A 13,604-nucleotide genomic window follows, 5' to 3' on the forward strand; every position below is an offset into this window, starting at 1 on the left:
ATTCAATTCAGGTGAGGCTGTAAATCAACACCTTGTTCAGTTTTTCACAAATAAAGACAGGTCCTTCTATGAACGTGGAATTATGAAGCTCACTGAAAGATGGCAAAAGGTTATCGAACAAAACGTGCAATATATCATTGATTGATCTTTATTCTTTATATAAATAAATGACCTTTGAAAAATATAGACAAAATACTTCACGACTTTTCTGAAGACCTGACATTAACATACATAACTGCAATGATACTTTATAAAGGAATTCCTTTATAGGATTTGGAGGGAGGTGATAAAATTGTAATACAGGTCAGTAAAGTGTACATTGAAGAGATCCTTTGCATGATATACCCCATTTCATCTACTGTAAAACCTTGGATTGTGAGTAACTTGGTTTGCAAGTGTTCTGCAAGATGAGCAAACATTTCTAATACATTTTAATGTGGTAAACGAGCGATGTCTTGCAATACGAGTAGTTTGATTCCGGAACGAATTATGCTCGCAAACCAAGGTATTACTGTATTTCCTTTTTGCTTTGGCTATTGTGCTTAGAAAATTGCCAGATCGAGTAGTCAGGAGCTCTATGAGTCCCTAGATCCACATGAATGTGTGTGTGTTCCTTTTTGTTTTCCAGCAGAATCCAATGAAGTAGTTTGTCAACAACACCATTTGGAGAAAGTTTAGTTTGAAGGAAAGAACCTTATAGACTTATGGCTTTTATTTGTTAATCACGAGACCAAGTTAATATTTTATCTTTTGTGTCTCATAGTCACAGATCCCTAGCAAGGATTTAGACATGTTTTCAGTTCCTAGGAAGTTCCTGAAATATTTTTAATGATAAGACATGATGTGTTATTACCAGCATTTCTCTCCTTATTAAGGAGGTCCTTTTTCAATGGCTGCCTCAGAAATTCATGCTTGTGGTAATTAAATGTCCAAACCTGACACATATGCACTTTCTCTTTTCTTTCCTTTCCTGCCATTCCATATCTATATATTTAGTTTGCTCAAGTTCCATCCTTGTCGATAAATTGTATTAATTTCATAAACATATTCACTGAAATGTCTTCTTGAAGGGCAGCATGACATTAAGAGGATTTTGACTAATAAGGCTAGGATTAGATAGCTTGCTCTCTCACTAATTAAGTATCCTCCTTTCAAGTTACACTCTCTGAGTCTTGGTTTTCCTATCCCTAAATAATATCTATGTTTACAATTTCAATAGAATTAAAACTATTCTATGTAAAGTACTTACATATAAATAGCTGTTAAAGTATTAGTTTAAAATTACCCTAAAATTATAAAAGATGATAAATAATTTAAACAATACTTTTCTTTATGGGTGATTGAAGCTAGTTAAGGATAAAAATCTATAACCATATGTAAGCTTTATATCTGAGAAAAAAAATAAAAATATTGTATTCAGAATATATCTCTCAACTGTCTTATTATATTAGTATAACATTTTAGTTACTTTTCTTCTATCATAGCCCTTGAATATGGAGTCTCCAAACATATGAAATTATATATCTCTAAAACCACTCTTATTTCAAAGTATACCTAATCTTGATTATTGTACCTAATTTGAAGGATACATATACCTTCAAATTAGAAATTAGTAAGAAAAAAAATATTCAAACTTATTTTCGAAACCACCTGGCCTCCTAAAATACATGAACCAGTGGTTTATGGTATTGATTATTTTAGTAAAAGTAAAGGAGAATAAATGTTTTTTTAGTTAGCATAGTACATCCAAGTTGAATTCAGTGAAATAAAATGGTCTCTAGGTATTTCCATCATGAAAGAATTATTGAAGGCTTTGATCTCAAACACTCATGTTCACCTCTGGATCAAATTTTAACCTTTATCAGTCTTTGCTAGTCAACAATTTCCTTTCTTTCTTTCTTTCTTTTTTTGAATCCTGAGGGATATACATAGCCCTTGCTCAGTGTTGGTCTGAAGGCATTAGATAGTTCTGACAAATAAGTATTTAGAAATCTGTTAAAGCCTTACTTTGATCGTAAGAGGCAAAAATACAGCATAAAAAATGTTTCTCTTTATGATGCAAATGTTTTCTATTCTGGCTATATTGTAAATTAGAATAGGCTATTTGATCCCTATCGCTACTGGGGAAGTAGAGAAGGGGTAGAAGACAAGTGACCTACGTAGAGTCCACCCCCATTCACTTTTCTTCTTTATTCCTTATTTACTTGAGACTGTGTGTGGCAGTGGTAGGTGGGTGGGGGTAAAGATTAAGTTTTTTGGCAACCAGAACATCTATCTCATCATAAAACCCCTCGACTGAAATCTGTACCACAATGAGCCTTGTGTCCTGAGAGTAATTCTGGATATTTAGCAACATTTATCTGTCAACAACTAGTTGGGAACCGTTTATTTTCCATTTTATTGTGTATCATAAAAATGCATCCTTCAACATGTCAGAATTAAAATTTATCTTTTTTTCTTATTAACTAATTTGGTGGGGCTGAATAACTTGCAATTTAATTTGCCCAAATGGTTTCCCAGCCACCTTGTTTTTTTCAGAGACTACTGTGCAGGACCCCATATCTGCTGCCATTTCCTCTTTAGCTGGTGCTGATGTATTTAAAACGTTTTAAAATTGCACTACTGATGTGTTTTCATTACATTGGCTTCATCTTTTTTTCCTCAATTATATTTCTATTTTTAACTTTTGTAACCTTCTGGATTAAAGGTAGAAACCATACTAGAGTTTGCCTCCAGAAATAGCAATTGAATGGACAGTTACAAAATTTTTGCTCTATCAGCACAGAATATACCAAAAATCCTATGGAGAAAAATATGACTTTCTGAATGACAATTTTTGTACAATGTGGAAAGTGCAAGTTGTTAAAAAAATAATCAAGAAACATTTTATTTTATTTTTTTATGTGAAGCAGAATGGTTAATTTTTTTTTTAAGATTTTTATTGGGAAATTGGGGGATGGGAACAGCACTGGGGAATTGGGGGAAGGGGAACAGACAAGTTGCTGTCGTCATTCTTCAGTCTAGTTGTGGAGGACGTTGCTTCACTGGCCCAAGTTGGCACCATCATTGTGCTCTTCCTGGGCGAGGCAGATCAGTCGCCGGCTTCTGGACAGCTGCTCACTGCGGCTGCTGGCTACACACGGTAGCCCATGGCAACCCACTACAGCAGGGGCTGCAGCCTATGCCGACTCATGGCAGCCCAGCTCCAGGTTGAGCTGTTGTTCAGCATCTTAGCTGTAGAGGGCAGTGTCACTGGCCCTCATATGTGGGACCCAAACCAGGGCCCTCTGGCATCCCAAGCCAGCTCTTAACAAATGTGCCACTCGGCCGGCCCCAGAATGGTTAATTTTTAATTAAAATATTTCTCACTCCTATTCATCAACTAAACTTATGTTATTGGATATACTAAAAAACTTTTCAGTAAAACGTAGTTATAATAACAAATCATATTCCATGTACAGTATCTTTCAAAAAGTGATGTATAGATATGGTGCCATGTTTCTACAGAAAGTTAATATTGTTTTATGAAGGATAATAATACCATGTTGTCTTACTTTACCAGTCGGTCTTGATGCGTATCTTAACACAATGAAAAACACAACTGCTCAAAACAACGGCCCCCCCCTTTTTTTTTTTTTTAAGCTGAGCCATCCTGCCACCTGTTGGCAGCTAAGCGGCTGCTCAACTCAGGCCGGGAATCGAACTGCTGTTGCTAAGAGCTCAAACTCTTGAGCGAGCTCTTAACCAACTGAGCCACTTGGTCAGCCCACAACCCCTTTTTTTAATTCAGAATTTTAATGTTAATATAAAGTAGATACCATTATAAATAATACACTAGATGGAAGACCCAAGTACTAAAAGACCCAAATACTGGGGGGTTGTCACTTTGAGGGGTAAAAAGCATAACTATTGCACTGTGTTGTACAGCTGAAACTAATTCTAAAAAATGTGTATTTCATAATAAAAAATAATTTAATAAAAAAAAGAGTTCGCTCAAGAGCGCGAGCTCCTGAGTAAAAAAAAAAAAAAAAGACCCAAATACTAAATAAAAAGAAAACAAAATGGATTTTGTTTTCCATTTAAAGCTTGAAACAAAAATTGTGTGTTGTAATGGAAATTTTGAGTATCAATGCATATAAACATTTTTTAGAAAGTATTCAGTGCCACATTATTTTTTATGTTAGGTAATTTTTCCTATTTTCCCAGTTGATGAAAAATAATCAGAAAACGAAGTGACTGATTTTTCATAGTAAACTTAAGTTTTAAGTTAGCTTTCCAGTACTGTACACATTCTTAGGATCCTGATAGAACTATTTATTTCTTTCTGTCATCTAAGTCATCATTTGACTTATATAACGTGTGTGTGTGTTTATACACACACACACATACATATATATATGATATATACATATACATATATATATGAAATTATAGTTCTCTCTGAAAAGGTTTTTTTTGTTAAAGATTTTATTGGGGAATTGGGGGGAGGGGAACAGTGTTGGGGAATTGGGAAAGGGGACTAGCCAAGTTGTCGTTCTTCAATCTTTGTTGTGGAGGGCGCCATCTCCATCTGGCTGCCTGTCAGTAGCTGGTGTCCTCTTAGCTCAAGGTGCTGTGTTCAATCTCAGTTGTGGGTGGGCATAGCCACCATCCCATGTGGGAGCCGAATCTGGCAGCCCTGTTGTTAAGAGTGCACATTCTATCCACTGAGCCATCCAGTCGGCAGCTCAGCTCAAGGTGCCAAGTTTAGTCTTAGTTGCAGGTGGGCATAGCCCACCATCGAACAAGCAATCTTGTTACACCAGCTGAGCCATACTGCCAGCTGTTGGCAGCTCAGCGACAGCTTAGCTTGGGCGCAGCATCACTGGCCCCTGTGGGAATCGAACCAGCAGCTCTGTTGCTCAGAGCTAGTGCTCTTAAGCCAAGTCTTAACCAACTGAGCCACTCAGCCGGCCCTGAAAAAGTATTTTTAAGATAACTTATACCATCACAATATAATCTAACATTTTCTACACTTTCCAAAAATTTTACAAAGTGATAAGCTTTTCAGAAGTGTCAAGAAGCCAATGGCAATGTATATAAAACGCAAGATTTATGATATAAATAATAAGGTTAATCATGTGAGACTTTGTTGTATCAGATCTTTAAATATTTAGAAATAGCCACGTTATTGATTTAAATTCACTTTCTTTATAGCTCTTTTCTTAATATAAGTATAGCCTCTTTTTACACCCATGTAATATATTAAATGTAAGAAAAATATGTTTTTTATTTAAATTACAATAACTTTGGCAAAGTTGATGTTGAAATTTTAAACACATCTCATAAAATATGTTGAACCTACTCCATATTTTAATTAAATGTAGCAAGTGTTACATCATAATTTTTTTATAGAAATGTTTTAACTGATTAAAATAAATTCTATTAAAATTAGATAATTATCCTCATGAAATATTAGTAACAGACTTGGGCTCACTTTTCTATTATTTTGTGAAATTTGGTTTCATTTGTAGGTGTGTGGACAAACTTGGAAAGAATATGCAGACAGTTGCTAATGGCTCCCCACCTATCAACATGATGAAAGAGCAGAGACATAGAACGGCTGGCAGGAACAAAGGCAAAATACAATCTACATATTATAAGCCAAGTAAAATTTTGCATTTCTAAGTACTTTTTAATCTATTTTTAAACCAGACTAGAGCATAATGAAAAATTTAAAAGTCTAAATCTCTATTTCTAGTGTTATTCATTATAAACATTATTACTATCCCTCCTTTTGACATATTGGCTGATTTAAAGACCATATTAACATTTTCCAGAGAAAATTTTCCATAAGAAGGTGTAAATGTGGCATTTTTCAAAGTGCAGATCAGTGGTTTCCATTTATTTTTATTACATCTCATATCTGTGATTTGAATCGCTACATTTTTAGAATTCACTGTGTATATTTTCCATTCCTGGCTATATCACCATGTTTAATCGTATTTAGTTTTTAATTATCATAAAGAATGTACAAAAAATGACAGGCATCTTATACATATGTGGTTGGTCTGTGTAAGTTTCTCTAAGATAAGCAAATAATTCTCAAATGTTTTTGTCTGACTTGCTTTATTCATTCATTCTTTAATTCATTCATCAAACCTACAGGAAATATTTATTGAATAAACTATGTAGAAGTCAAGCTCCAAAAAGAATTTCAGTTAGAATGTGCTTTTTGTTTTCTTAAATTGATTTTTTACTTTAATCTGGTAAGTCACTAATTATTGACTATGTAAACTCTCAAGTTAATTTATGTACTTAAACATGATGAATCACGGAGCTTGCCTAAAAGTGACTGTCACATTTATATTTAGGAACATGATTTAATTTTTTTCTGTTTAAGAGCTATTCCTATTTTAGTGACTTTGAAAACTGAGACCAGTGCTAATCCATTCTTTATTTAAACTTTGGTTATTTATTTGATCTCTATCCTTTCTTAGACATATTACATTCTGTACTGTACGTTTTATGAGCCAGGATGTACTTATCATAAAATAAATTAAAATTTCCTTTTATAATTCTGCCCTATACAGAATTTTATTTGAAGCCTCCTGTGTAGAAGTCTAACAGCAGATACAATAAAAGTCAAGCCCGTATACTGAGAAATTATATTTCATTATTAATATGTGTGAACTTATTATCTTGAACAGTCTAACAACCTATGAAGTTGCTCATATTCTGTGAGATTTTAATTTGTACTTTCATCCAAAATTTTTTTAAAAAATTTGTTTTTGCTTTGGAGTCTAATTTCCTGATAATTCTTGAGTTTAAAATGGCAAGGTAAGGACTATTGGAAATTGCAAAAGGTCATACTGTCACATGAAACAAGTTAGGTGCAATGGAGTGCTCTTATTAGCAAATGTGGGAACAAATTTGGTTGAGGATGGATCACTGTTGTGGAAGTAGAGCCAAGAGTATTTTTTAATTTCCTCTTTATCTTTCTCTTTGATCATTGCCAAAGATAATATCAAAATAATACCAAAAATAATTTGATACCTTATTGCCTCTTGGAGTTAGTAGTATACTTTTAACCTGACCTTTAAATTGTTTCCATACAATTTATTTGCTTATAATTCATTTTCTTGTCTCAAATACTCACTCTATTAAGGAAAACCTTCCTGTTTTATCAGAAAAGATTTCTCAAAGGCCCTCGGCAAAAATCACATTTATAATCTGGTTACTACCTCAATTACTTCAGGTCAAGTCAGATATAGCTATTGCTATAGCTATACTCATAGATATAGATATAGATATACTACTCGTAGATATATTTAAATAGTCTTCAAAAATAAAGAAAAGAAAGCAAGGAGAGCAAAAAGAGAGGAAAAGAGGGAGGGTGAGATAAGGAGGGAAAAAGTCCAAACTTACAGTATCTTATTTAGTCTACTACAATGACTTATTTCTTACTTCAGAAAGACTTTACCTGGTATCATGAGATAAGTCAATCTAGTAGCAAAAATAAAGAGAAATAAATAGTTTGAACAGTAAACACTTCACAGTAGGAAACAGAAAGAGCAATGTTTATAATCACAGTAAATCCTTATGAAATAAGTGTAGCTTCTTCGCCAATCGAATCAAATTATATATTAGAAAAATAATTTGGCCAAAATCGCTCAAAGATGTAAGAATTTTGTCATTTTATTCAGAAACTGAAACACAATAGTTTTCACCCAAATATAAAATCATAACTCCTTCATTTTAAAATGGGCTTTAAAAATTATACTAATTTGGAAGTTTAATCGTTAGTATGATAATGACTAAAGCTAGAAATTTTAAATAATTGTCTTATTTTTCTGCTTTTAGCTTCTAATTGTTTTTTCTTTACAGTTATCTTCACCTTCTACACATCTTATTTGGAAAAGTGTGAACTTTTCATTGTAACATGCTTGTTGCCTCATTCTGTACTATGCTTGTTTTTCTGTACTTTTCTCATTATAGGCTTAACTTTTACTACGGCCTGTTGTTTAGGGATTGGTATAATTAACTCAATACTCAGAAAAAGTCATGTGCATGGTTTGAATTAATTAACATAACTAATATATCAGAGGAACTGATTACATATAAAAGCATGCCTCTCTTAAAGTGATTTACTCTGAAAGTATCAATGGATGGATGACGGCACATTAAAATGTTGCCTTGAAGGATAAAGGACATATATATGCTAAAACAGTGTTTTTCTCAAACATTAATGTACATCTGAATCTCCTGGAGATCTTGTTCAAGTGTATATTCTGGGGTGGGGCCTGAGATTCTGCTTTACTAACAATCTTTCAGGTGACACTGATGCTACTGGTTCGGGGACCACATTTGACTAGCAAGGATCAAAAAGACCTCTTCATATGGATACAGTGCAAACCCCATCCTAATAAAAAAAAAAGTAAAAATAAAACCAATACCTTACACTTAGATCAAGCATAGCCTTCAGAAAAGAGTTCAGAAGCAGATCACTTAATCATTTTACAGACAGAACAAAAGTGACTGAGCGAGTTTAAGGGATTTGTCAAGAGCAACAGATAATGATTAAAGCAATAAATCTGAAACCCAGGTCTCCTAGATGTGAAGGTTTTCCATTCAGCAGTTACAAAATAATTTAGTTCATTTCAAAACAGCAAATGACTAGTATTTTTTTGGAAGGGGATAGTATAGGGTTACAGTCGTGTTTTTATTTTGTACAAAGGGTGACTTGTGGTGATGTTTATTTAATTCCACTATTTCTAAGAAACCTCTCTATATTCAGTGTAGTCATCTGTTATAAGCTCATAAATTAAAGTTGTTAACTAGTGATAACTGATTTATTTTTGATCCTTTTACTCTTTAGCAGACCTCTTGATCAATCAATAAAGCATCTGACGGCAATTCTTTGCTCAAAAACATTTATACAATTGCAAACTCCTAAAGATATAATTTGTAAACTCCCTCTAGAATTTATCATTTGATGAAGGGCCAATTTTTACTTCTTGAGTTTGCTATTTCCCGTCTAGACAATTACAGAATGGTATTTTTTTTTCTTTTTTTTGGATAATTTTGCTGTTCTTTCAATTTTGTTTTCAAACTACAAAATGATGCAGTTGATTTTTGGGACCATGAACTTTAAGGGTAAAAACTTTTCTCAAATACTTACAAATATCTCTGTAGGAGTCTTGCTCACTCTTTTTTCCCTGACCCTTATTCCTAACTCTCTCATTTTTCCATACTATGATATATTGTTATATATTTCAGATTCTTTCCACAATTTACACTAAGCTTTTGATGATATTTATATTAAAGAGCAGTCAGACTAATGTTAGATATTTGAAACCAGAATATTTTGGGGGTGCATTATATTTTTTCAAGTGATATAAAAATGGTCATATCCTAATTCTATTAAATAATATATTATACTAAATGTTAAAAAATAAATACTGTTTGTGCTCACTTTCTAAAAGAATTAAAAGTATACTGATATATTTATATGCAATAACTTTTTTAAAATTTTGATCACAGTAACAAAAAATATTTCACTATATCAAAAATCAGGAATGGCCTGATACCATCATTAAAATCATTAACATGCAACAGAGAATAGTAATTTCCTAGATTTGGGTGGTGTCAGAGCATAACTCCTGATAGAAGTTGATTACCCACCTATAAAATACTTCCTTTTAAAACTGAATAAATTTAGATGGTAGGAAGGGATGATGCTGTTTAATTATATAACTGGTTCAGAATATATGACTAGCTCCTTTAGGTAGTATATATATATCAAGCCCCTACAGAGATATTTGCAGCTTTGTTCCATTCAGTTCTAACTCAGCTACTAGTTACAAAATAAAACACATATATTTCTGATACAGATTGGTTAATAAACATTCTCATTTTATAGTTAAACTTGATTTTGGTCCTATAATTAAAGAATTTAATTTCTCTTATGAGAACTGTCATGTAGGAACCAATATTTTCTCAAAGTCTTATATTATAAAAGAATATCAAAGAAAAAGCACATAGGATTTTAATAAACCTTTATATAAAGTGTTGGTTGCTTTAACAAATTTTATCTGATGATAAAACAATAGTACTCCATTTTAGTGGGCCTGAAAATAGATTAAAATATAATTAAAAGACAAATGTGAACATTTTTTTAAAATGGCAACTCCCCCATGAACTGACTGCCCCACGATTCTATGTAATGGTTGTTACAGCAACCTCTTTGGATGGTGTTATCTATGGAATGGTGTCACTCATGATATCTATGGAATGCTAATTATGTTTTAAAGGGGAAACCAATTAAATATAGTCTATACATCATTATTCTCAATTTGTGTTTTATTGAAAAAAATAACCTGTATATAACCCAGGTTTGCTAATACTGTATAAAAAATAAAAATATATTTTAATACTTTCTAATAACTAAATTGATTTTGAATTACAATTAAAATAGATTATATATATATATATAAAACTTATTACCTCATAAGGTTCTAATTAAATGGAACACATGTATACATTTATATTTGATTATATAGATAAATGTTAAGCCCAACTATCTAGAATAGCTTAAAAAAAAACTTTATATAGTTGGATTTCTGTGATATAAATTCAAATTTTGGCAATTTCTCAAGATAGAATTTTAAAATGAAGATACATATTTCTTATTTTTCAGATAGGTGTATTATTATTTCCAATTTTTAATAAAATAAATTTGAATACCTGATATACATCCCTATAATTAGGGGGTAATATAAAAATACTCAACAACCAGATTGGTATGAGGTTCTACTAATCAGAAAAAACACTAGCCTTCTCAGAACAAAGTTCAGGGGTGAACAACTTTTAAGGACTGAATGCAATGCTGTCTGCAATGGCAAATGTAATTTTAGAACGTGATGGCCCATTTCTGGAGGAAGCTAACGGAAAACCAGTTTCTTCATTAATTTCTATGCATCATAATACCCATGAACCAACTGCATGTATATGCCTATTCGTATTTTTACACTTCCTCTTGCATTTACCCATCTTGCAAACAACCTATTCTATTTGGCTCAAACTTCTTAATGTACAACCTTGAAATTCTTGGAGTGTTATTTTACCTATGAGTTATTATATATTCAAGAAAGTTACTAGTATTATCTTCTCTATGTTTCTAATGAGCAAACTAAGGTACTGAAAGGTTGAGGGACTTGCCCAAGGTCACACGGCTAATAAAGGATGGAGCTGGGATTTGGCCCTGCTTGGTGTGGCACAGAGAGTGTAATTTTAACCATTTTGCCATGGTGACTCTCTGGCTTTACGTGGGACATTTTCTGATGCCTATAAATTGAACTGATGCCTCAAAACTGAAAATGATAGGCAATAAGATCCTCCACATTATAAACACAGATTCTAGTTACATCTAAGTTAGACTTACTAAAATAGCAAACACAATTCACCCATGTCCACAATATATAAGAGAAAACTAGAAACTTGAATGGGTGACTTACTGAGGCAGTCGCATAATCAGCTTAGTCAGAGCATTGTGACATTTACCTTTCTTGCCCCAGCAGCCACCTTGATACAAATGAGGAGCACTCCCGAAGGTATCATGCTACCCACTCCACTGCTGGGTGCTTTCTAAACAGCAGAAACTCATTAGGCCATCTCTGAGGTTATTAGGTTAGAGCATATCGAGATGATTCTTGCACAAGCCTGACATGCATCTCCATGATATGGGGAATATTTATGAACAAAGCACCTGATGTCGCTTATCATCTGGGTCCACAGAGCAGGATAAGGAAAAGCCATGCAGTACGAGTACCCCATACCCTTGCAAGTGACATGTGGCAAGGAGGTAGGAGTTACCTACCCATTGCCCTAGTGAAAATGATGCACAAATGGCCAGACTAAAACCATCTTGACAGCATCCTATACAAGAGGATATCCTGCTGGGGAAAAGGATTCCAGTAATGGAACTCTACAGAATGTGCTTCCATGAGGTGGGAACTAAATAGAACCATGAAATATGCATAGGTCCACAAGAGCCTTAGAGGAACCCATTATCACAACTTAGGGAAGAATTAGCATTTGGGGCCTGACACAGGCTGCTCAGATGCTAACAAAACCAATCACAAAAGATATTTCCCTATCTTTTCTCCAAATACACTGGAGAAGGAAATGAGACCCAGGAGCAAAGGGTGAGAAATAAAGAAAGGAAGGAAAAGGAGACAGTATTTGCCTTTCCACTACCAGTCCTCTAGCCAAGCAAGGTCATAGCTGCACCGTGCACTGGCATTCGGGAAGAAGCTTTGCATTGCATGAGAGATTTAAGTTTAAATTAAACTGGACTGGACGTTTTAATACCAAAAGGAGTTAATTACTAAAATTGGAGTTGTTCTTACAACTGAAATTTGTAGCAAAAATTCTATCCAAGGCTGGGAGTATCACAAATGTTTTAAGGTATTAGTTTGGAGAACAAAAAAGAGCCATTTCTTATCTGTTACCCTAATTGGATTCAGTCCACTTACTAAAGGGTTTAAAACACATGGCACCTGAACTCCAGGAGCTCATAGTCCAACGAGGAATTAGATAGTTGTACAAATTATTTGAATCCAATGTGAGAAGTGCAAAGCACATGCATTTATTAACAGGAAGGGTACCTAAACTAGTGAGCTCCTAAGAGATACTGAAGTCTAAATTGGAACCTTAAGTATGACTCTATTATTAGTTATGTAAAACGTGGCAGAGATGGAGTGATGGACTGTAATTAGTGTTCTAGGCAGAGGGAATTCTATTCAGGAAGATTCTTATCTAAGCGATAACATCATATTCTGAAGACCTCAGTCCAGCATCGACATCACTCTCTGGAGCAAGAAGGCACCTTAAAATGTTTTATGGAGAGAGGTATGAGAAGCCTAAGGCAGTAAGAACGATGCAAAGAAACAGTAGTTTTAAAGACATGTTTCGTTTTGTTTTGACTTAATTTCTGCAAAGACATTTACTAATTATGGATAGGAAAACCAATAAATATGAATAGATCCCAGAAGCCCTTCAGCTGAGACCAGTTAGGGGGGAAAAAAAAGCGGGGGTGGGGGAGGGAGAGTACAAACCTCAAGTGAAAAGAATCTTGGGGGAACAGTTAAGTAACAAATTCACTTACTGGATGCAGAAGCACCGCATTCCTACCGGCACAATCAAGGAGCTCCAACTATCTGAACCAAGACGAGTTTCTTTCTCAGGCGCCTGCCCTCCCAGGAGACCTGATGAGGGCCTCCTCCCCAGAATCTTGCTTCTCCCTTTAGGTGCTGCTCCACTTTGGGGGCACCATTTCTTAGCCCCCCCCCAAGGGGGTGAGCCAACAGGGGCTCCACTGTCCGCATAGTTTATCACTTCTTTTTTCCAGCTGGGCGTTCCGCACCTGCAGCTTGTCCAAGCTGTCCCCAGAGCACCTTCTCAGTGTGCCTGCAGGCCTTAGCCATGACCGGTGTGCTTCGTAGGCCATCATCTGCTGGAGGCTCTGCCTGAAGGGGCACCTCTATCCGTGAGGCCCTCCTGTGCCTCCGGGATGGAGATGGGCCTGACGCTCCGCACCATGCCAAACTGCTTCACCATGGAGC

The 13,604-nt window shown here is 34.5% G+C and overlaps 1 pseudogene; it reads right to left on the reverse strand.

Moving 5' to 3' along the window:
- Positions 1–13,466, reverse strand: part of LOC109392886 (keratin, type II cytoskeletal 8 pseudogene) — a 51,666-nt pseudogene extending 38,200 nt beyond the window's left edge.
- Positions 13,467–13,604: the final 138 nt, after the last annotated feature.

Source organism: Hipposideros armiger, unplaced genomic scaffold, assembly GCF_001890085.2.
Source record: "Hipposideros armiger isolate ML-2016 unplaced genomic scaffold, ASM189008v1 scaffold_354, whole genome shotgun sequence".
In the NCBI taxonomy this organism is placed as follows: Eukaryota; Metazoa; Chordata; class Mammalia; order Chiroptera; family Hipposideridae; genus Hipposideros; species Hipposideros armiger.